This window comes from Andrena cerasifolii, chromosome 15 (assembly GCF_050908995.1).
Source record: "Andrena cerasifolii isolate SP2316 chromosome 15, iyAndCera1_principal, whole genome shotgun sequence".
Taxonomy (NCBI): domain Eukaryota; kingdom Metazoa; phylum Arthropoda; class Insecta; order Hymenoptera; family Andrenidae; genus Andrena; species Andrena cerasifolii.
Genome location: NC_135132.1, coordinates 3515722 through 3539382, shown reverse-complemented (window position 1 = coordinate 3539382; position 23661 = coordinate 3515722). Strand labels below are relative to the sequence as shown.

Below are 23661 nucleotides of genomic sequence, written 5' to 3'. Positions count from 1 at the left end.
GCACTGTTTTTCAATTGCCCCTTCTTCATTAACTGAACTCTCGATGTAAACAGAACTGTTATGCAGGATTTCACTGAGCTGGTGGTGTAAATCAGACGAAGGTGATTCCACGTGTAAAAAAAATATAAAAAAATTAAGTTATACGATTTTAAAATGCACTAAAAATTAAAAATATTTATTTTCTTGTACTTCTTTAAAGTGACATATCATCATCGTAATTATAGTACAAGAAAAATAATTAGTTTTTTAGTTTTTAGTGCACTTTAAAATCGTTTAATTTAAATTTTTTTTATAATTTTTTTTATTTTGTGGTTTTTAGTGTTTGTAGATTTTTTATACATTTTTAAAATATTTCTTTATTTTTTAATATTTTTTCATATTTTTGTATAGTCATGGAAAGTTTCAAGTCTATTGGACAGTTGGAAGTGGGTTAAAATTAAATTACAAGATTTGAAACAAACAAACATACAAACAGAAGATCGAAATTAATGTAAATTGTTTAATAAAATCGTTTTTAAAAATTTGGTTTTTATATATTTTTTATTTTCTAGTTTTTAGTGTTTATGGATTTTTATACATTTTTTTATATTTTTTATTTTTTACTTTTTTTAAAAATATTGTATTGTCATCCAAACCTCGCACGCCTGCCAAGTTTCAAGACAATTGGATTGGTGGAAGTGGGTGAAAATGTAGTTGTCAGATTTGAACCAAACATACCCCAAACATACAGAGAATCGAAGCTTAGTAAAATCGTTTAAAAATGAATCTTTGTGGAATTCAATTTTTTCGCATGAAGCTTTGTTTTTGAAAAAAATTGGTTTTAAAAAATCGCAGGTACGTGTATACCTAATGAAAACTGGAAAAGTGCCGCAGTAAAAATGTTGCAACTGCTAAAATGAATCTCTCTAAAAGAATAAGTCAAAATTGTAGAATCATTCTTTTTCATACGAGACTTTATTTTCGAGAGGATCAATTTCAAAAATCCGTCACGAGTTTGTTCAGTTCGCAAAATCGATTTTCTTAATAATAAGACCTCGTTCGAAGAAAAAGTTATTCTACAATTTTTATTTATTTTTTTTATAATAATTCATTTTTGCTGCTGCTGCACCATTTTTGTGACGTCATTTTGTTTCAATTTTATTAGATATACGCGTATGTATCTGACGTGGTTTCAGAATTGATTTTCTCAAAATAATGCTGTATATAAAAAAATGTCACATTTTTGGGGGAATCACCCCCTTCCCCAAAGAGGATCCGTATATATAAAATCTAAAAAAAAATGGAAAATGAAAATTAATAGGTAGGTTGAGACTTTGCTATATAACTTCGAGGGATTAATGACTGAAATTATTTGTAATAATTTAACACAAGCCGGGGATGTTCCAAAACGTCCCTAATTATATGTTACGAGAATCTAAAATCGGTTAACATGGAACTCAAACATGAAATGTCTTTTGCAAAACACTGAATTTAAATGCGTGTGTAAGATAATTCATCAGAGAAAGCTGGTCGATGCATCATGGGTCTGTTTACGGTGCAACGGCTAAGGCGACCTCTACACAACCACGCCTTCGTCGGTCATAAATTGTTTCAAGGGCCGAGGGATGTGGAAAAACCAAATGGGCCCGTGACCAAAGAGGAGATATAATAAGAGGCGTCACTCGACAAGGACAAACATAAACTAGGGAAATCACTAGACACCCAATTTAAATGCCCATTCGGCAATGATGGGTAAACCACAGTAAAATTCGGCAATAATCAGCAAATTGCGGTAAGGTACATTTAGTCGATTTGAATACCCCGCTCGAATAGACAACCAATTTAAATGCCAAGGTCAAGTAAGGACTTCAAAGGTTCCGCCCGGAGTGACGCCTCTTATTGTATCTCCTCTTTGCCGTGACTTTGGCAGACGGACAGTCCCTGCCAGGGGGACCAAGCTGTCTTTGTTTGGCTGAAGTTTTCCCGTTTAGTTAGCACCGCATTGGTAGGAGGCGCTAGGTACATCTCACACACACATACCTACGTGTATCAGTGAGCACGACACACAACCTTTCGACGTTGGTAAAATGTTACCATGACGACCGTCGTCATTTAGAAATGTTTGGCGCAGACACGAGGAAGTGTCCTCACTTTCCCTGGTTTACCCTTTCTAAGGCCGTCTGACCATGGATTGTCGCGTCAGTGACGCGTATGCAGCAGATAGAAGGATAAACATTGAAATTGAATATTTCTTCTTTTCTTAGGAAAAGAAAATATATTCAATTTCTTTGTATATCCTTCTATCTGCTGCATACGTGTCGCTGGCGCGACGATCCGTGGACAGGTTTAAAGTAAACGGTGCATTACACGTATACACATACACATACGTCCCGATTCACACCAATTCACACATTCACAGTTTAGTACGCACCTCATTGGTAGGAGGCGCTACAAACTCTGCTTCAACTTTCGTAAGAGGGAAGCTTGGCCGGTCCCTGCAGAGTTTTCCAAACGACCGGACGTTTTGGAGGCCTCGTTTCACTCTGCGCAAAATCTTAACATGTAGTATATAAAGCAGAAATTGTTTGTGTGCTTGTTGTCGCCTAAAAACTTTCGAACGGTAAACTCTAGGGTCACGAAATGTGTCCCAGCTCATTATGCCTAACTAATCCAGGTGAATATGACTATTTTCACAAAAAAATTTTTTTTTTATAAAATCAGAATCTAAATTTCGGGCGAAGCCGATTAGTAAAGCTACTATATGTATAATAGTACAACCAATTCCGGTTCTCGATTTTCATTGACTTCCAGTTTTTCTTACACGTGACTTTAAATTAAAAGTCGCGTTTATCTTGCCTCATCTCCACCAAGATGGATTTATGGACCCACGTTGACTGGTCATTTCTTTTTATCACCAGTACTATATGTATAGTGCGACCGGTCCAGTGAATGGACACCTAACAAAATCAACAGCAATGTAAGAAAGTCTAAGGTGTAGCAGGAAGAATTTGCTGAATAGGTTATGTTCTGAATATATATATTTTCAATGAAGAAACAAGAGTAAAGATGGGGTCCTTCTCGACTCGAGGTCTAGAGAAGACTGCCTTTCCGTCCTGTGGAAAGTCCTCGGTTGTCCTTTTGGGAAAAGTCCTAAGGACCCCGATGTTAATTTTATGACAGCTATGGCGTCGCGCTAAGGCCCATCGTCGCTGCACTCGTCACGCTGGGCCACATCTGGTTAGGCTCACCCGCGCAGCCCCTTTTATGACGTGGTACCTAAATGTTTCTAACAGCAACAACAAGACCTTAACCTTAAACTTAATGAAGAACTTAAAAAGCAGTTAGTTGAATAAAGAAGTACTGTGTACATTTTAACGTGAAAAGAGCGTGGTCGGTGTTAATTTTTCGAATGATGTGAGCAGTGTTCATTCACTGGACAGATCACCCCATAGACATATATATAGACAGAGCGTAAGCTGAGGGGGGTGTAAGATTCGCGGTAAGGGGAGCGATACAGGCAAATCGGGTAACGCAGTGGTTATGCATGCCGAATGCTTCCGAAGCTAACCCGACGTGCCTGTATCTGACCTCTGCCTTTTCCCCTCCAAGCCTACCGTTCCCCTCGCCGATAGTCCCAGCTCCTGCTCTGTCTATGTCATTTAAGAAGGAACCCGTTTCGCGCATGTAGAATGAGCTCATTGGCTCCAAAAAAGCGTTGGTGGGGGTACAGCCAATAGTGGCTTCTCCCGGCACCAATGAGCGGCAACCTGCGCAGAACCCGGTCTAAACTCGTCGGTCGGCAGGTTTCTTCTTAAATGACACGGAGGATCTATGGATCACCCTGTGTCCCTGAATTCCTCGACCTATTTTTTGAATCACGCTGTACGTATTTAAATGGAAACGGGGGCGACCTACAGAACCATACGACGTATGTAAACGAAACAATAGATGATTGCAGCGAAGACGATCACGGATTAACCTCGACTTGGCAAAGACGAAGACAATGAGATGGACAACATAACATGTAGGAAGGACGATAAAAGATGCACGTTATACGAATGCCACGCAGTGCTGGTGCAAGGTCACTAAGGTATTAAAAGTACATCGGAGCACATGAAGCTAAAACATTTCTAGCCTGGAATGAAGAAAGACGGAGAAGATTGTGCCTTACAATGCGAAAAATGTCGAGGAAACAAGCTTTGCGAAAGGAATAAAATGGTCTTATTAATTACTGGTAGTGCATCAGCGTACAAAAATTATGTCTTAACGTCTTTGAGGCGATTTGTTGAAGAGACAATTGTCTGCACAAAAATTTAGAAAGTAACAAAATATTTAAGGAATTTCCAAACAAAATAATACGTGAGTTAGGAATTTTTAGACACATTGTGTTTAAATGAGGAATCAATGTTTCCAGTGTAGTTTCAGAAACAGTTACAAATTACTTAAAACAAAAAACAGAACTCAAATAAATACATACCGTGCTGAATAAAATGACGAATCACAAGACCCAAAGTGGGAAAGTTTATTCATATCATTCATAAATTATACATATACAGGGTGTCCTAAAATTATGGGACCAGAACAACCAAAACATGAAAATTCTTCTGAAAAATCTCAATCCCATTGATCATCTATGGGAAGTATTGGGCAGAAAAGATAGAATAACGTCCATTTCAGGCGAGAAAGAGTTAACTGGTTTTAAAATCTAAATGAGAGAAAATTAGCCGAGAAATCACATTGTATTTTATATAACGTAGGATACAAAGTGAAAAATAAGTAGACTCCCAAAATTTGCTGTTTACATTTTAAAATTCAGACAAAAATTCTAATAAATAATTTAAATAATTGTGGTTTGCACATGTATTTTGTAACGTTTTATTCAATATAAGAGATCTTATTCTCGCCAACGACCATACTACGTCTGCAGAACACCAGTTCTCGTCCGATCACTGAAGTTAAGCGACGTTGGGCGCGGTTAGTACTTGGATGGGTGACCGCTTGGGAATACCGCGTGTTGTTGGCATATTTTTTTTCTCTGCTTCTTTTTTATTTGTTCCTTCTGCTTTTATTTATGAACGGACCGTACTTCGTGCGCATACCTACAATTACTATATAATTGATAAAAAAATCCGATTCAATTTCTTTGTCAAATTCTTTGCTTTCCCGAATCGAATATTTATTTCCTTGTTGGGACGTGTACGTTAAAGGTTATATTTAGTAAAGACCTGCAAAAGGACAAGGCTAGGTTGTTTGTATGCATTAGAAGTAATAGCAATAAAATAATCACCAAGCATGTTTACAAATTGCAAATTTTTTTTATATTTATGTTGGTTGGAATAAGTACCTAAGTAGTCCCCTTTTTCACAATGTATGAAATTCGGCGTTTCAGTACTTTTGTGTTACAACTACATATTATATAGTTCGTGTCCCGTAAGTTCGTGCCGCGATGTGTTTATACACGTGTTTTATAAACACAGAGCGATAAGTGACTAATGTGACTAATAATAAGCTCGGATGTCCGCGTTTAATTTAGACAAGGCATTTGAGGGCAAAAGATCAGTGAATAGTAAGCATAGTGAAAAATCACGAGCAAAACCAGGTCAACACCGTCTAAAAGTTCCTCTTTGTGTTTGAGGGGATCACGAAGGAATTTTGTATTTCGAGTTACTCCCGAGCAATAAAACCACCGATTCAGACGTGCACTGTGCTCGGTTAGAATAATTAAAAAAAGTAATAGCGGAGAAACGTCCAGGACTCTTGAACCGGAATAAAGTGATTTTTCACCACGATAATACCCATGTCACAGAAAAGGTGCAAAAAATGGCAACGTGAATTCAGTTGGAAAATTTTATCACACCCACCTTACTCTCCGGGCATTGCCGCATCAGACTATGGCCTGTTTCGTTCATTACAGTATTTTTTTAGTGGGCAAAAAAATGTAATAGTTTCGACTCCGTGAAAAATAGCATCGAAAAATATTTTAATGAAAAACCGAAGAAGTTTTATTAATGACGGTATAATGACTTCACTCAAAGGTGGGAGAAGTTGTAGAACACTTAAAGGCATGCTCATAACACTAAAATGTATGTTTCAAATATTGATCTAAGTATCAGTAAAATACTTGGCACGAACTTATAGGACGTCCTAATATATAGGAGGACCTAATATATAGCAACAAATTTAGATCTACTGTGGTGTTGAAATATTAATGTAGGTGTATGCAATAATATTGTGTGTGAAATAATTCATATTGCATGTATGATTTTAACGACTATTTATATACATTTTCGTTTAGCTTTTTGATAAAAGTAACACGTACGAACAGTAGTGATAAGATATTACCTATCACCTTGCTAACTCGTTCGTTGGGCTTAAATACTCTGCATTTCTTTATTTATGGGGTCATTCAAAGCCTACGGTAGATATTAATGACATACCTTGCTGCCATATTGAAGGAAACTGAAATCTGAAATAAGGAACTAGATTTCGATCTAGTTAGAATTCTAGTTACTGTCGCATAGACACTGCGGATTAAAAAAGCGAATGTTTATTTAACATGCATATGTGCATACATATGAACTTTCTTCATTACATGGTCATACAAACTCGAATTTACCATGACGTCCCATATTTCTCGTTCTGTATAGTATCTAGATAGCAGACGACGTGATGCATGGGTACCGGGGGGGGGGGGGGGCGCAACATGGGCAGTTGCCCCCCCCGGCTTTTAAGAAAAAATTACTTATTTTTTAAAACTCACCTTTATTAAGTTTATACTAAAAAAGGGAATATTTTTAATTTTCGGTTTTAAAATTTTAATTAATTTGGCACTACAAAGTGGTTTTAAAAAAGCAAGAGGGGAATGTATATTTTTCTTTACCTTCAGCCCAAAATTGCCCCCACCTGGAAAAAGTCTCCGGACGCCCTTGACGCGACGTCTTTAAGACATCCATTTTACGTCTGCTTTTGGTCTGATCGTCTTACGACCTAATCTGGACGTCTAAAAAATTATGTCTTGACAACGTCTGTCCTAAGTCGCGTACCTTAGGATGTCTACCGCAGGATGTCTGTCCTACAACGTCTGCCGTAGGATGGCTGTCCTACGACGTCTGCCGTAGGATGTCTGTCCTACGACGTCTGGCGTAGGATGTCTGTCTTACGACGTCGCCTAGGACGTCTATGCTCGAACATCTGTCTTAAAACGTCCTTGAGACTACTGTCTTAAGACATCTTTTGGACGTCTTTGAGACTACTGTCTTAAGACATCTTTTGGACGTCTTTGAGACTACTGTCTTAAGACATCTTTTGAACGTCTTTGAGACTGCTGTCTTAAGACATCTTTTGGACGTCTTTGAGACTACTGTCTTAAAACATCTCTTGGACGTCTTTGAGACTACTGTCTTAAGACATCTCTTGGACGTCTCTGAGACTACTGTCTTAAGACATCTTTTGGACGTCTTTGAGACTACTGTCTTAAGACATCTTTTGGACGTCTTTGAGACTACTGTCTTAAGACATCTTTTGGACGTCTCTGAGACTACTATCTTAAGACATCTTTTGGACGTCTTTGAGACTACTGTCTTAAAACATCTCTTGGACGTCTTTGAGACTGCTGTCTTAAGACATCTTTTGGACGTCTTTGAGACTACTGTCTTAAAACATCTCTTGGACGTCTTTGAGACTACTGTCTTAAGACATCTCTTGGACGTCTCTGAGACTACTGTCTTAAGACATCTTTTGGACGTCTTTGAGACTACTGTCTTAAGACATCTTTTGGACGTCTTTGAGACTACTGTCTTAAGACATCTTTTGGACGTCTCTGAGACTACTGTCTTAAGACATCTTTTGGACGTCTTTGAGACTACTGTCTTAAAACATCTCTTGGACGTCTTTGAGACTGCTGTCTTAAGACATCTTTTGGACGTCTTTGAGACTACTGTCTTAAAACATCTCTTGGACGTCTTTGAGACTACTGTCTTAAGACATCTCTTGGACGTCTCTGAGACTACTGTCTTAAGACATTTTTTGGACGTCTTTGAGACTACTGTCTTAAGACATCTTTTGGACGTCTTTGAGACTACTGTCTTAAAACATCTCTTGGACGTCTTTGAGACTACTGTCTTAAGACATCTCTTGGACGTCTCTGAGACTACTGTCTTAAGACATCTTTTGGACGTCTTTGAGACTACTGTCTTAAGACATCTTTTGGACGTCTTTGAGACTACTGTCTTAAGACATCTTTTGGACGTCTTTCAGACTCTATTAGACGTCTTAAAGACTTACTTATTTGAGAATCTGGACGTCTTTGAGACGTCTTACTCATTTGTGAATCTGGACGTCTTTGAGACGTCTTACTCATTTGTGAATCTGGACGTCTTTGAGACGTCTTACTCATTTGTGAATCTGGGCGTCTTTGAGACGCCTTACTCATTTGTGAATCTGGACGTCTTTGAGACGTCTTTAATGATGTATTGGACGTACAATACCCAGATAGCACACGTCGTCTATAAGCCGTCTTTAAGACGTCTTGAAAGTCTGAAAGTCGTCTTAAAGACGGCTTATAGACAACGTGTGCTATCTGGGTATCAGAGAAAAGTAAATGAAATTTGAAATACTTGAATATCACGTCTTATGCATAGTAAATGTAGATGTAATGAACTCGAACGACAGTTGGGGTCTTATTTGTACTCCCAGAAAGGAATTTTTCACTTTACAAATGCTTTTTCAAGCATTATTTGCTAAACTGTTGGCAGTGAAAATGCCCTGAATTCACAATTTCCTCGAGTTATAATTCATTTCTTTAAAACGGTGTAGTGAAACCACTCGAAACTCGACAGACATTTTCATCTATCCATATACTACATGTACAAAAAAATTGAAAACATTAGCACCATTTCTCCAACATTTTTTCAGCTGTTTTATCTAGCACGATCGTCCCTTTCCACTAAAAATTAAAATCGTTATAACTCAGCAACCGTTTAGCGAAATCGTTTAAAATTTCTTGAGCACATCAGGAAGATTAAAAAGAACAATCTCACAAATTTCCATGAACTTGGTATCATTTTGAAGATAGGTCCGACACATCCTTAGGTAAGACGTCTTGAATATCTAAGATGGACGTCCTTAAGACGTCGCTCAGGGTAATCTTAAATCTAAAAAAACTTCACTATCACAAAAATGCTTCAAGAAAAATATATAACTCGATAGCCCCAAAGAATGAAAAAGAAGCGTGAGAACGAAGTAATTAAATTTCTGATTTCTAATTCATAAGTCTACTACAGCATAATAAAAAACAATCACGTCTGCAGAAATGTTTTCCCCTGATTATCCAAAATAATTCACTATCCGAACACAGTGTTCACTGCTTAATTCAGCCAACGAAAGGTCCCCTGTAACTTATTTTGCGCCGCTTCCATTGGAACAAGGACACTCATAACGCCCTGCGGTGTAAGGTGTAAGTTTCGTTCCGTCGAGCCTCCAGCAGATGGCGCTTTACGAACCTGTTCCCAGGTGAGCGGCGCCAGTGCGCACGCGCGTCGACCTATGGCTTTGGTCGAGGCATGCTCAAGCTACGATGTCAGTAGTGGTGCGGCGCCCGTGACGAGGGTTGGTGCTTCTCGTTCCAGTTGAGGCTATAGACCGGTGAGCGCCTTTTTATTCTGTTTCGCACGTCGAACACATTCCGCACAGTCGGCTCGCGTGTACTTCTTACTCAGCGGGGCTAACCCGTGCTTTCCGCAATTTCAAATTCCCCGCCCCAGGAATCAGTTCCAGCAGAAATTAGGATAAGGATGCTGCGTTGCGCCGCAATTACACGTTTCGAGAAACTCAGGATTGCCGTTTTTTTTTGAGACCCCCTCCGCTCGATAAACACCCCCTCCCACCGCCATTTTGACTCGTCCTTACCGATCGATAGGAAGAAGATAATTGGAAACATTACCGACGCCGTGATTGTCCCACGACGCGACGAATTAAAACAAGAAACTAATTACTGTCGCTTGTCAATAGCCAGGTGGCGCCTCGGTTCTTTCCGAGGGCAGTTTGCGTTTTCTGTTTTTCATATGTATTTCCCCTCCCCCCCCCCTCTCCGCCGCCACTTTATCTCGTACCTTTGCTGTTTGACTGCGATAGCGGTTTTGCATAAATCGCTTTGCTTGTTCTGCGATTATACGCAATTAACTAACGGCCCGGAGGGGGTAGATAAATGATTTCAGGCGCGGCGAATCGATGATGGATGCATAACAAACGCGAGGGATTTTGAATAATGGATTAATTCGTAATACCCCAGGGTGTTCGTAGATTCTTTGTTATTTTCGCCCTACACTTTTTGTTAGCGTACATTAAAAAAGTAATTTAATTAATTTCACGTAATACCACTTATATTGTGTTCGAAAATAAAATTCGGAAATATTTGAAAACAACTTTTGGGACTTTTTAGATATTAATTTTTGGGAACAAATTGCTGGTTCCTATTTTTGTTGTTTTCTTCAAGAAATAATTGCTGTAATTTCAGTCACATCGCAAGATTAATTTATTTAATAAGATGCAGTTTGGTAAGTAGGAAACTCTGGGGGTGTGGGTTTTGGAAAAATTGCGGCGTTTGAAATTTAAGCGCATCTCCTGAGAAGAGGTGCATAATATCGTTGTTAAACGGTAGAAGATACGAGGGAATGCACGGAACTTTTCTTTCCCCATCTTTTTTTATACATAATCTCCCAGCGCAAGGGAAAACTTCTCCTCAACCTTTTCGAGATCGCCTCAAGGTCACTTCACTGTATTCCTTTTAGTACCATGTAAGCATAAAAAAGCAATAAATCACCAACAAGGTAACTCGCTTAAAGTTACCTTGAAATAATTCAAGTTTCGAAATTTCCACCCTTGCTTTTTAAACGCAACTAACTAAATATTCGCGTTTCGATTATGAAACAGAGAAAGATTCATAAATTTATTATATTTTTGCTCATTCTTTCCCTTTTAAAAATCCACCAAATATGCCACCCTTTGTCCATTTACAATACAAAAATAAAAAAGTAGTATACCATTTAAAAAAAAAACACAAAATCACCTGACATTGATGTGAAAAAAAATTATTTTGTACTGAAGAATTCTACACAAAAAGTGACGAAGAAAAAGTATTTTAAGCCCCCTTTAAGCATCGCGTACGGTAACCCCATCACAAGCACAAGTGACCTAGTAATTTTGAAATTTTTTTACTAATTATTTTCCATTTTTTTGATAAGGAAAACGTCGCAGAAAAATATTTCTTTATGCGACGCGTATCGTCGTACTTTTGTAATATCTTACTTGGCCAATTTCTTTTTCCTTTTTCGTGGTAAGCCACAATGGATTGCGAATGGCAGAAATAGTCGGCGTTTATATCCGCGTGTCCAAGGGATTAAATAGTCCTCAGTGGTGCAATATTGTATTTACTTAATGGAAGCATTTTTCTCTCCTCGTTCCTCTCTTCTCCAGTTTCAAATGCATTTCCATAGCTCCCCTTTCGTTGCGCTTTTTATTTACTTCGCTGCTAGACTCGTGGCGTTTCCAGTTTCAGCTGCATTTCACGAAGTATTTTTATGTTTTACGAGTTATACGGCCCCTAACAATCCCTCGTCTTTTTTTATGCAAGCTCCAGTGTGTTTTATTAAAAAAAATTTCAATAAAGCCCCGCAAATATTGTTTAATGAATTTCTGTTCGCGGTGATTTTAACTATGTTAAATATTTGAATTAATTTTATCGGAATATTCCGCGCGGGTTTTAATGAAAAGTCAATTTTTTGTTAAAATAACGTAGAAAATTAAAAAGTGGAAAAAGTGTACTTCGCAAGCAACTAAGTATTGAAAAATGATCGATGACACTGTACTGCGTCAGAATTTTCCCGCGCAAAAATATACACGTATTTAGTTTATAGATTTTGAGGTGCTGAAGAATTTCTGCACCACGTCAACTGATTAAGGGGGAAAATGTTTGGGCAAGATTTAAGTTTGGGCATTTTTAGCTTCCATTTTCTCCTCAAAAGACAGTTCAAATTAGATTTTTAAGCGCACCAAAAAATAATTTTAATCAGTTCAAATAAGATTTTTAAGCGCGCCAAAAAATAAATTTAATCAGTTCAAATAAGATTTTTAAGCGCGCCAAAAAATAAATAAAATCAGTTCAAATAAGATTTTTAAGCGCGCCAAAAAATAAATTTAATCAGTTCAAATAAGATTTTTAAGCGCGCCAGAAAATAAATTTAATCAGTTCAAATAAGATTTTTAAGCGCGCCAAAAAATAAATGTGGTCCATTTGTGAAAAATCAATCAATTTTTTTTCAAAAGCTATAGCGCTAAAGAAAATCGTTTGCCAAAATCGGTTTTAGCGCCCCAAAATCTGTAAGAGACACGAAATTTTTAACAGGAGCTGAAATTTTTTTTTTTTACAGAATAGTGTAGTTTTCGACAGGAAACCCTAACAATATTTTTCGATCACCCTAATAATTTTTGCTCAAACAAATTAACACAGTCCAGAAGTCTCGAAGACCTGTGACTGCGAAGAAGCCGAGATTTACATATGTGGTATGATCAGACCCCTCGTATCAAGTATCCCCCTTTTCGAACTGTTTGCGCATCACCAAAAGTAACGGCAATATTTACCATTTCAGTGTCAGGTTACATATATCTTCTGCTTTAGGTGTACAGGGTGTACAAAAATTAGACCTCATGGTTCGCACAGGTGACTCTACGTCTCTGAATTGGTGGAGGTCTGTTAAAAAAATGTACCGCAAAATTCACCTCGACCTTAAAATTTAGCATTTCAAATTGTTTTTATTGCGATCTCTTTGACTCACTAAACCGAGATGAGGTGTCATAGTAGCTATATTCCAAAGAATGTTTCAAACAATGAACAACAAAAATGACCCCTTCGACACTTTTTGTCCTCCCAGTGAGTAGATCAGATTAAAATAAAAAAAATTGGATTTCGAATTTCGAGGTCAAGGTCAATTTTGAGGCACATCTTTTTAACAGTTTTCCATCGATCCAGAGGTGTTGAATCACCTGTGTGATCCATGACGTATGATTTTCTTACGCCCTGTACATTGTGTAAGTTTGAACAAGAAATTCCTGGACACTTTTTCCATTTAGCGATCAAGGTTACCTTGTGCATTTTGAGTTGCACTATAACAACATTTTTCTTTAAAAAATATTCTTCTGTAACAGAGAATTTTGAAATTTATTAATTAATAAAGTAGTAGCAATTATTAACCCATTAACTGCTAAATTTTTTTTTTAATTTTTGGCCGGATAAGTTTTATATATATATATATATATATATATGCACAAAAAGTTGTATAACAGTATAATTATATTCAACTTATGTTTCGTTTTGAAAATATTCGATATTTTTGAAAAAGTCCCAAATGGGGATTGTGGCAGGTTGCATGAAATAAAACTAATAAGAAACTATTTCTTTTGTTATATGCTTTATCTGATACATACAAAAATAGCTGTTATTTACAGAGGCGGATTTAAATTTTAAATAGCTGATATTTAGGAATTAATTAAAGGAAAACTACTACATATAATTTAATGGAACTTTTTGCATTGTATTAAGGATATCTTATATTAAAGACATATATTTTTTGTTTTATAATTCATCATTGTAGACAGCACTGGGGAGTCGTTAAAGTCAAGGCGTCAAAAAATTCATCCAAATCGGTGGGACCTGTATCCATAAAAGTTATTATTCGATTCGACTGAAACTTTTTTTATTTCGAAGAATATACTTCTGGCTAGGAAGGAAACCAGAAAAAAATACAAAAATAACATTTTTTTAGAAAATAACAGCACTTGAAGTTTGAAATCACCTTTTCCTTATAGTTTTCATCCTTTCAACGCCTTTGAAAATTATAAATTTTTCAATTTGTTGTAATTTTTCTGGTTTCCTCCCTAACCAGAAGTATATTCTTCAAAATAAAAAAGGTTTCAATCGATTCGGATAATAACTTTTGGAGATACAGGTCCCACCGTTTTGAGAACACTGTTTCGAGAAAAACGAGTTTAAAGTTTTACGTCAGCGCCAAGTGTTATTCAAATGCCTATAACTTTGGGAATTTTACGAATTTCAAAACCTCCTTTTAAACATATATTCCTAAAAGGTTGAACATTCGAAAAATGAAATAAAAAAAATCGATTTTTAGACCGGAACCTCCCCTTAAATTCATCTTTTTCTTATTTTTTTTTCGTCTGTAAGCTGCCTTAAACTTTTGGAAAAAAAACTACTTTGCCTTAATCCTGCCACCGGCTAGAATTACATGTTTTCTGAAGGTGTACGAAAAAGATGGACCAGATTAGCCCGCTAGAAGTTGAGAAATCGCTCGCACTGTCATGAAAAACACCGTTTTGAGAAAAATATCTCCCTTAATTATTATAATATATACCAGATTTTTTTACAACAAACTGAAATGTTAGTAAATACGTGTGGATAATGCATACCGGTTAAAAAATTGCGTAGTTCTTTGTGGGTCGTTCAATGGAGCTCACACGATGCCATAAAAATTATTGTCTTTTATGTCATTTTTTTTAAATACCAAGGTCTCCTTAATATTTTTAAATGAGAAAAAATCCTTTTTTAAACACCTACGATGATAGTCCCTTTCGATAGAAATTCACTGACTGAACGAAGAACCAGAAAGTAGCGGAAAATAAAAAATGCCTAACACTTCCATTGAGGCTCCCTACAAACCTGCTAAGCTAAAAAAGAATCGGAATTTTCGGGTTACCAAATTTCCTTGTAAGCATTTCAAATTCAACCGTTTACATTCTCGATGAAACAAGATGCTCAAACGTTCCGTTGACAGACGATGAAGTGTTTACAAATATCGCTATTGTTTGTAGACACTTGGGGATCTATGAACGTTTCAATTAAGGTAACCATCCTATCAGCTGACTACGGCTAATCACAGTGGAAGCAGAGTTACCCCAGTAGAATACGAGGAGAACCAGAAACTAAAGTCTCCTCTTTCTTTTCTTAATATAATCAAGTGAAACTGAACTGTTTACTTGGCTGACGTAAAGCCATGTGTATCTAGTCTATTTTTCGACATAATTGCCTTCTCTGTTGCAGCACTTTTCTGGCAACTAGTACCATTCAATTCGTAGACCGGTAATTTCACGAAAGTTTGCTTAGATATACTGTTTATTTGAAAAGACTGAAAGGAATATTTTTATATTTTCAATTTTTTACGAGAAATTTCACGAAATAGATTTTTCAATTCAGGGGCGGCGCGAGGCGGGTTCAGCGCCTTCCTTGATACCTGGCCCCGCGGTCCATGAAAAGCTAGCTCATCGTAAATTTTGCGGGGCCCTATGCATAGGTTTTTATTATTATAAAATTTAGAAGTATAATATATAAATACGTTTTTTTTGGCCTCGCACAATTTTGGAACCTGGCCCCGCAAAAGTTCGCGCTGCCCCGGTTTCTATTCCAAATGCGAGGGTTGCTTTCACCCTATAAGTATGAATATAAGCGGCTATAAAAAGATGAATATCGAGTGGTTTTGAATACTCTATTTGGGTGCAAAGTTTGATTAAAATTAGAGTGCATAAAATGGGTGATAATTGTAAGCGATATATTGGTACATACGAAAGTCATCTAGAGGGACCTAGGTATCTTTTTTTATGAGTTGCTCTCGTATTGCAGTACTGTCACATTTTCCAGACAGTAAAAAAAGTAAATATGTTCAGCGTTTTTATTCTAAATTGTTGTAAAAATACAAATGGTAAAAAGTGGTTTGAAACACGTTGTTCAACACTCTAGATCAGTCTAGGTGACCAAGTAATGCACGAACTAATAAGCACAAACGGTTCTACAATAAAATAAACAAAAAACGCTTTTGTCTATATTTATATAATCATTGATAAGAAGGGATTTTTTGAAATTCTAACCCGAAAGGGGTAAAAAGGGGTGAAATATGTTTTCTCGGACTCGTATCAACTTGGTTTGTACTTACAAAGGTTACCAACACAAATGCCTAAAGACCAATTTCAGCATTTTGCCCTAATCAACCCCTAAGGGGATGGTGAAAAGGGGTGAAATGTATTTTCATGGAGTCCTTAATATCTCTTAGGCCCGAAGCGAAGCGCGGGGGTAGTTTGCTAGTACAGTTATAAATATACTGCCTCGATTCGGGAAATGTCCACTGCCTGATAGTGGAACATTTGGGCAAGCGTTTTAATAAAGAATGTTCGTAACTAACGAATTTCAGATACCTTACGAAGTATTCATATTCCCAACTTTTTACCCTGGCATTTGTATTAGGGTGGAGCGATACTATATAGGCGAAAATTTAAATTTGAATTTTCAGTTGGCCTGGGTACAGGATAGTTGTCTTTTGATTAACCAAACACAACTGTAAATTTTTTTTTTAAAATAATCATGTCTGCAGGCTCCTTTTTCTCCTAAAACTGATTATATAATCATACTATATAGGCGAAAATTTAAATTTGAATTTTCAGTTGGCCTGAGTACGGGATAGTTGTCTTTTGATTAACCAAACACAACTGTAAAAAAATTTTGGAAAAATATTCATGTCTGCAAGCTCCTTTTTCTCCTAAAAATGATTATATAATCATACTATATAGGCGAAAATTTAAACTTGAATTTTCAGTTGGCCTGGGTGCGGGATAGTTGTCTTTTGATTAACCAAACACAACTGTAAAATAATTTTGGAAAAATATTCATGTCTGCAAGGTCCTTTTTCTCCTAAAAATGATTATATAATCATACTATATAGGCGAAAATTTAAACTTGAATTTTCAGTTTTCCTGGGTACGGGATAGTTGTCTTTTGATTAACCAAACACAACTGTAAAATTTTTTTTAAAAATAATCATGTCTGCAGGCTCCTTTTTCTCCTAAAAATGATTATATAATCATACTATATAGGCGAAAATTTAAACTTGAATTTTCAGTTTTCCTGGGTACGGGATAGTTGTCTTTTGATTAACCAAACACAACTGTAAAAAAATTTTGGAAAAATATTCATGTCTGCAGACTCCTTTTTCTCCTAAAAATGATTATATAATCATACTATATAGGTGAAAATTTAAATTTGAATTTTCAGTTTTCCTGGGTACGGGATAGTTGTCTTTTGATTAACCAAACACAACTGTAAACAAATTTTGGAAAAATATTCATGTCTGCAGGCTCCTTTTTCTCCTAAAAATGATTATATAATCATACTATATAGGTGAAATTTTAAATTTGAATTTTCAGTTGGCCTGGGTACGGGATAGTTGTCTTTTGATTAACCAAACACAACTGTAAAAAAAAAAATAAAAAATAATCATGTCTGCAGATTCCTTTTTCCCCTAAAATGATTATATGATTATATGAAAATTTTAGGGGGAAAAGGAACCTGCAGACATGAATATTATTCCAATTTTTTTTACAGTTGTGTTTGGTTAATCAAAAGACAACTATCCCGGACCCAGGCCAACTGAAAATTCAAATCTAAATTTTCCGCTCCGCCCTAATGTGTTTGCATACCGTCAAGGACCCGGTTCCTGATCACTTAAGAGTTACTACTTACTCACTTACGAGTAACTACCGGGGGTTTTTAAACTTGTAAAGGGAGAATTTAACCAAGTTTAAACGATTTTTGGTTATTTTAGTAAATCTGTGTTTTATCTTTAATTTGGTATTAAAAAAAGTGCGCACACAATAATAATTACCTTATAATTTAACTTTGAAAGTGAAAAATGCAAGGGGAGCAGTTTCTGATCACCTTGACACGTTTTACTATGAGCTATCAAATTTTGCGTATAAACATCAAAATACTTGATAATTATTTAGTAATTTGTTAGAATAAATTTGTATCATAATAAGCTTATTATTTGGTTTATTTTCCTAAACTGATCAGGAATTGGGTTCTGATCAGAAACTGGGTCCTTGACGGTACGTATATCGAATAATACGACAAATTTATATAAACAGAAAATAATTTCGTTTCCACGCAAATCAGCATAAGTTTTCATAGAAGAGTGTTGGTATTGTGTGTCTTGATAGTAATAAGTGACATACGGTCAGTTACAGAAGCCAAAATGTTAATAATAATAACAATAGTTATAATAACACAATAATAAAATAAAATAATAGGAATAATAACAATGATAATCAGAATAAACAGAACTCTGTTGTGTTCTCGATAATATGGCATGGGGTGTAGATATGTGGACGCTTAAGGCTGATTGTTTGATGCATAGGATGTCATCTAATGCAGTCTGTACTTATCCGAACATGACTTCAAAGGGAAGTGAACTTGTACTTTGTACATGTATTATGGCACCTGCGAGTAAAGTGATGTCACAGGAAGTTTCAGGCATTACCAACACGTAATACTTCCTTCATTCTGTACCACTTCTTCTATTCTTAGGAATAAAACGAACCTACCCCGATCAAATTGCGTGACTCAGCTGGTATATGCGCAGTTGTACACACGCTGAAGATTCAGAAGGTGTTACAAAAGATTCAGGTCAGTGGATATTATGAACCGAATATCTCTCTAAACAGTATTACTGTTTATCTTCTTAGTCAGAGTTCACTAGGCTTGAATAACACGGATTCGCTGGAACCACTTGAATAGAACACTGTGTGTAGTCTAAAGTGTCCTATGCGGCCTAATATCATGAGATTTCCTATTAAATAGGAAAAGTCAGAAACTTTCCTCTATTCAAGCCTGTTACTAGCTAGAACATGTTGGCTGGCAAACATATAACTAAACTTTTGTGGTGGATCTATTGCGTCTGGTGAATCCGACACTGAATTACGTGGAGCAATGTTGGCAGTCTTACCTCGTCGGGTCTCCACCTAGGCGAACACGAACAAAAACATATTCTCGCGAACGTGTTAGGTAATACTCTGTTCGCCTCGATGTGCACGCCAAATAACAGTGTTCGCTAACAAATGACCCTACTAATAGGCGACAAATCTTCCGGATGGTCACGGTAGACGTGGAGAGAGGGTGTTCGCGAAGAAAATCCGGTGATCCACCAGGCTCGAACATTTTTGTGACGAACATCGGCTGTTTTCTCTAGGGATTGCAAACCGGTAAATCGGTAAATCGGTTTGAAGCTTTTTTTCACTGATAACGTAGTAGATATCGACGGAATTATGCGCGACTATTTTTCGCGATCTAGCGGTAAATATCGAGAAATAAGTATTTCTCAAGATCTACCGGTAAATATCGAGAAATAAGTATTTCTCAAGATCTACCGGTAAATATCGAGAAATAAGTATTTCTCAAGATCTACCGGTAAATATCGAGAAATAAGTATTTCTCAAGATCTACCGGTAAATATCGAGAAATAAGTATTTCTCAAGATCTACCGGTAAATATCGAGAAATAAGTATTTCTCAAGATCTACCGGTAAATATCGAGAAATAAGTATTTCTCAAGATCTACCGATAAATATCGAGAAATACGTAATTTACCGGTAAATCGAGTTACCGGTAAATATCGAGAAATACCTAATTTACCGGTAAATCGAGTTACCGGTAAATATCGAGAAATAAGTATTTCTCAAGATCTACCGGTAAATATCGAGAAATACGTAATTTACCGGTAAATCGAGTTACCGGTAAATATCGAGAAATACCTAATTTACCGGTAAATCGAGTTACCGGTAAATATCGAGAAATACGTAATTTACCGGTAAATCGAGTTACCGGTAAATATCGAGAAATACGTAATTTATCAAATCACCGGTAAAAATTGGATGTACAGCAATGTAGCGCATATATATAGCGCATAATTCCGTCGACATCTACTATGTTATCGGTGAAAAAAAACTTCAAACCGATTTACCGATTTACCGGTTTGCAATCCCTAGTTTTCTCGTTCTTCTCCCTTTTCAAACCCATGAAACTTGGGCCTTGCTGTCCCTTTCCATTGTGGGACTGCCCGTAAACAGGCGACCCTCTACAACCATCCGCCGGTAAGTACTCGGCAGAAATCGTATGCGTGACAAGCACGAATAAAATTTTGATATTTTTTGTTTTAACAGAATGAGAATATCTCCAACGTATGGATGAGATATTTCTAATGAAAATGATACCAAACACGACGCAATTCGGACTAATTTGAGTTCCGCTGATAGGGTAAATCCGGGAGACGCGGTCGACCTAATATAAAATGGCTATTAAAACTAATGTAGACATTACTTATTTTATCAGAACGAACCTATATGTTCAAGATTTTATGCTGATTCAGGAAAATCTGGTCGATATTTGCTTTAAGACAATATTTACTGTAAATCTGATTGAAAATTGAAATTAAGACGTCCGACCACCTCTCCCGAGGTGCCGGGAGAAATGGTTTTCGTCCTTGGCAGAGACCACTCACATAATTATTCGTGGGAAATTAGCAAAGAATAAAGCAAAATTATTTACGAGTGAATACAACTACAGATTCATTGATATTTAATTTGTTTACGCTAAACTAATAAAGAACGCATCAGAGAAAAAGTGAAGTTTAAACACAAATCACCACCTAACAAAAATTTTATCTCCTTTTTCAAGAAAATCTGTTATTGACTAGTATAAAAAAATGTTGATACTATAAAACCATTATATATTGTGACGACCCGGCCCCACTACATGGGTCACGCCGGTTAGTCTCCGCAGACGCCGCTAGAGGTCTACTATTCTCGCAAGTCCTATCGTCCACTCTCGTTCGTATATATACAAGTTCCAAGTTTATTTCCTCTTAGTCCCCGTGTGTCTAGGGCAGAGACCGTCAGCTGTAGCCCTACTGAGATGAGTAGAACTGGGTTAGTTGTGAAGGTCCCAAGCCGAAACACACCGCCCCGGCACATTTAAAAGGTTTTCTCCTCCTCGCTCTTTAATGCCAGTTCACCTGCCCCGCACATTACTCCAAAAAGCATGATGAAGACTGGCTCGAGAGATTACGGGTTACGCCGGAGGCGGCTGGGCAAGAATAAATAATAATATCCCTCTTTACGTTCCGGAATCAATCACCTCTCACCAATCACCATCTTGGTTTGCGGACGTCACAATATTATCAGTGGAACTCAAAATTGTCCGAATTGCGTCGTGTTTGGTTTCATTTTTCTTAGAAATATCTCATCCATACGTTAGAAACATTCTCACTATGTTAAAACAAAGAATATAAAAAGTTTTATTCGAGCTTGTCACGCATACTATTACTGTGGAGTATCTGCCGGCGGATGGTCGTAGAGGGTCGCCTGTTTACGAGCAGTCTCACTATGGAGAGGGATGCGGATCGCCAGGTACCGTCAGAAATGTTCGTTCGCTGCGTTCCTACCGTCGCGAACATCCTCGAGGCGAAAACAGAGGAAAACGTTCGCGAACAATGTTTTGGTTCGTCTTCGCCTTGGTGGAGACCCGGGGTTAGGTTTTTCATACTTAATGACTGTACTTAATAGAACGCGAGAACCTTTTATACAAAACAATTTAATAGTTCATTTTCCCCTAATATCCCCCACATCATAGCAGCACCTCCCCAGTCCCATTGATCATCTATGGGAGGTATTGACCCGGAAAATTAGAATAAAGTCCATTTCAAGCCAGAAAGAGTTAAGGGTGGTTTTAAAATCTGAATGGAAGAAAATTAGCAGAAAAATCGCACTGTATTTTACACAGCGTAGGGTACAAGGTGAAGAATAAGTAGAATACGAAAATTTGCAGCTATATTTACTTTTTAAAATTGAGATAAAAATCCTGATAAATAATTTAAATAATTGTAGTATGCACACATATTTTGTACCGTTTTACTCAAGAATATATACTATTACGAATTTTGGTGTGAAAATTTCACAGGGTATTCTCGGGATGTTATACTACAAATATATAAATAAAAAATCGATTTTCTGAAAAATTTTAACCGGAGGGCCTGATCATCCATAACTCGAAAACTAAGGTATATAAGGCATAAGTTCATATGTGCACAAATATTGCATGTCACCTTTTACCGTATTCGCGAAAAAAAAAGTTTAAACATGAAATGGTACATAAGATTCAGGGGCATACAATGAACAAAAATATTATTTTTGACAAATTTATGAAGTAGATATAAATGTGTTTTTTTTTTTTACAGCATAAAAAAACAGTTAAGAATTATTTGTTGCATATAAAAACTCAAAGTTCACAGAAAGTGGACTTACAATATTTGTGCACTGTGCCATCGATATGACATTTTTGCTTATATTAGTGTGTAGATTCACCCCCTGCAGTATTGACATGCATTTATGGATCACCCTGTATGTTGTCGACGAGCAAACGTTCGACGTTTGAGAGCGGATAGTAACTTCAAAAGAGGATTTATTCGTCCATAAAACTCGGTGGACCCCTTAAATTGCAAAATTTGCATTGGATTTGGATCCGAGCTCTTTTGATAGATCGTAATACTGTTACATGGGAGGATCATTCGTTTCAACATAAAAAATCCATGTCCCTAATTCGCTTATAAGGTAAATCGGTAACACGAAATAAAAAATAATGTGATACTTTGCAGAAATGTAATTTAGATGGATCCAGTGATAGATCGATTTTTTATTCGAGTAATAATCTGGCTTTAGGGGTGGAAACATTTAAAAGAAATGGTAAGTTTTCATGTTATTGCCCATATTGGAAAAGATATCGAAAAAAAGTTGAATGCAAACTTTTATGGTTCTCAATAATCTACAACATGATGGTAAAAAAATTGTGGACAAAATTTATTTTGATGCAGAATTTTGGAAAAATATTTTTTTTTGCAAATTTTTTTTCCACCATTTTGTACGTGATTGAGATCCATACAATTTTGTATTTAACTTTCTGTCGATATTTTTTAAGATTCATCAGACATTCACGATAATATGAGAACTCACAATTTTTTAATAGGGTGTTTTCACCCCTAGACTTGTTTCATTGCTGGATCATGAAAGAGGTAGATCATTAGAATCACCTGAACTACATTTCAGCAGAGTATCAGATATTTCTGAATGTTCCAGTTACCACACTGCGCTTGTGGTAGTGAAGCACCCTTCGTTATTTTTCCTTAGCTACCCTCTCTATGCAGATATTCTTTAGCTTTTCCCTGGATAAGTGGAAGAGACTGAATGCGTAAAGCCAATATGTAAGTGGCTTGCCATCAGAAAAAAAGAGAGAAGAAGAAAACTTTAGCGATGAAAGTAAATGTCGGGGTGCAGGTAAAAATAGATGCAAAAATAAATTGCTGAGAACGATATTAAACAGATGACCGGATAAATATAAGAGTGAACGCAGAGAAAATGCTCTAAACATGGAACAAAATAAAATGAATGAAAAAATAAGCCATTATTTACGGTTTTACCTATAACGATAAAATAAAAATTCTGAAGTGGAGGAAGTTTTCCATTAAATTTTCTACAAATAAATAAATACATCGCACGGTTAAAGGAGTGTATGCATAAAGCTTTTTTTATAATTTGCAAACATGATATGTTGATAACGAAACGAAGAGATTTAGTTTATTTATTCGTTAGTAGAATACGTAATATTATTAATGATTATTTTGTATAAGAAAGGGGGTGATTCTTTGTTAAAAAATAAAGCAAACGTTAGAATGATCTTCTCAAGAAAATCTACTGCGATAATGAAATGAAAAGGAAAAAATATAAGGAACTGTAAAAAATAAAATAA

The 23661-nt window shown here is 36.4% G+C and overlaps 1 protein-coding gene and 1 non-coding gene across 3 annotated transcripts in view; both read left to right on the top strand.

The window, feature by feature from the left end:
- Positions 1-4881: 4881 nt before the first annotated feature.
- On the top strand, positions 4882-5002 carry LOC143377426 (5S ribosomal RNA). The gene has a single exon (XR_013087333.1). It is a non-coding gene; the product is annotated as a 5S ribosomal RNA (ribosomal RNA).
- A 4524-nt stretch (positions 5003-9526) lies between these two features.
- LOC143377164 (protein qui-1) overlaps positions 9527-23661 on the top strand; it is a 70374-nt gene continuing 56239 nt past the window's right edge. The window contains exon 1 of one of the 2 annotated variants that reach the window (XM_076828173.1): positions 9527-9621. The gene's annotated coding sequence lies outside the window, so the exon portion shown is untranslated. Of the gene's footprint in view, positions 9622-18394; positions 18494-23661 lie in introns of those variants that run through there. The other variant, XM_076828174.1, reaches the window with a different exon arrangement.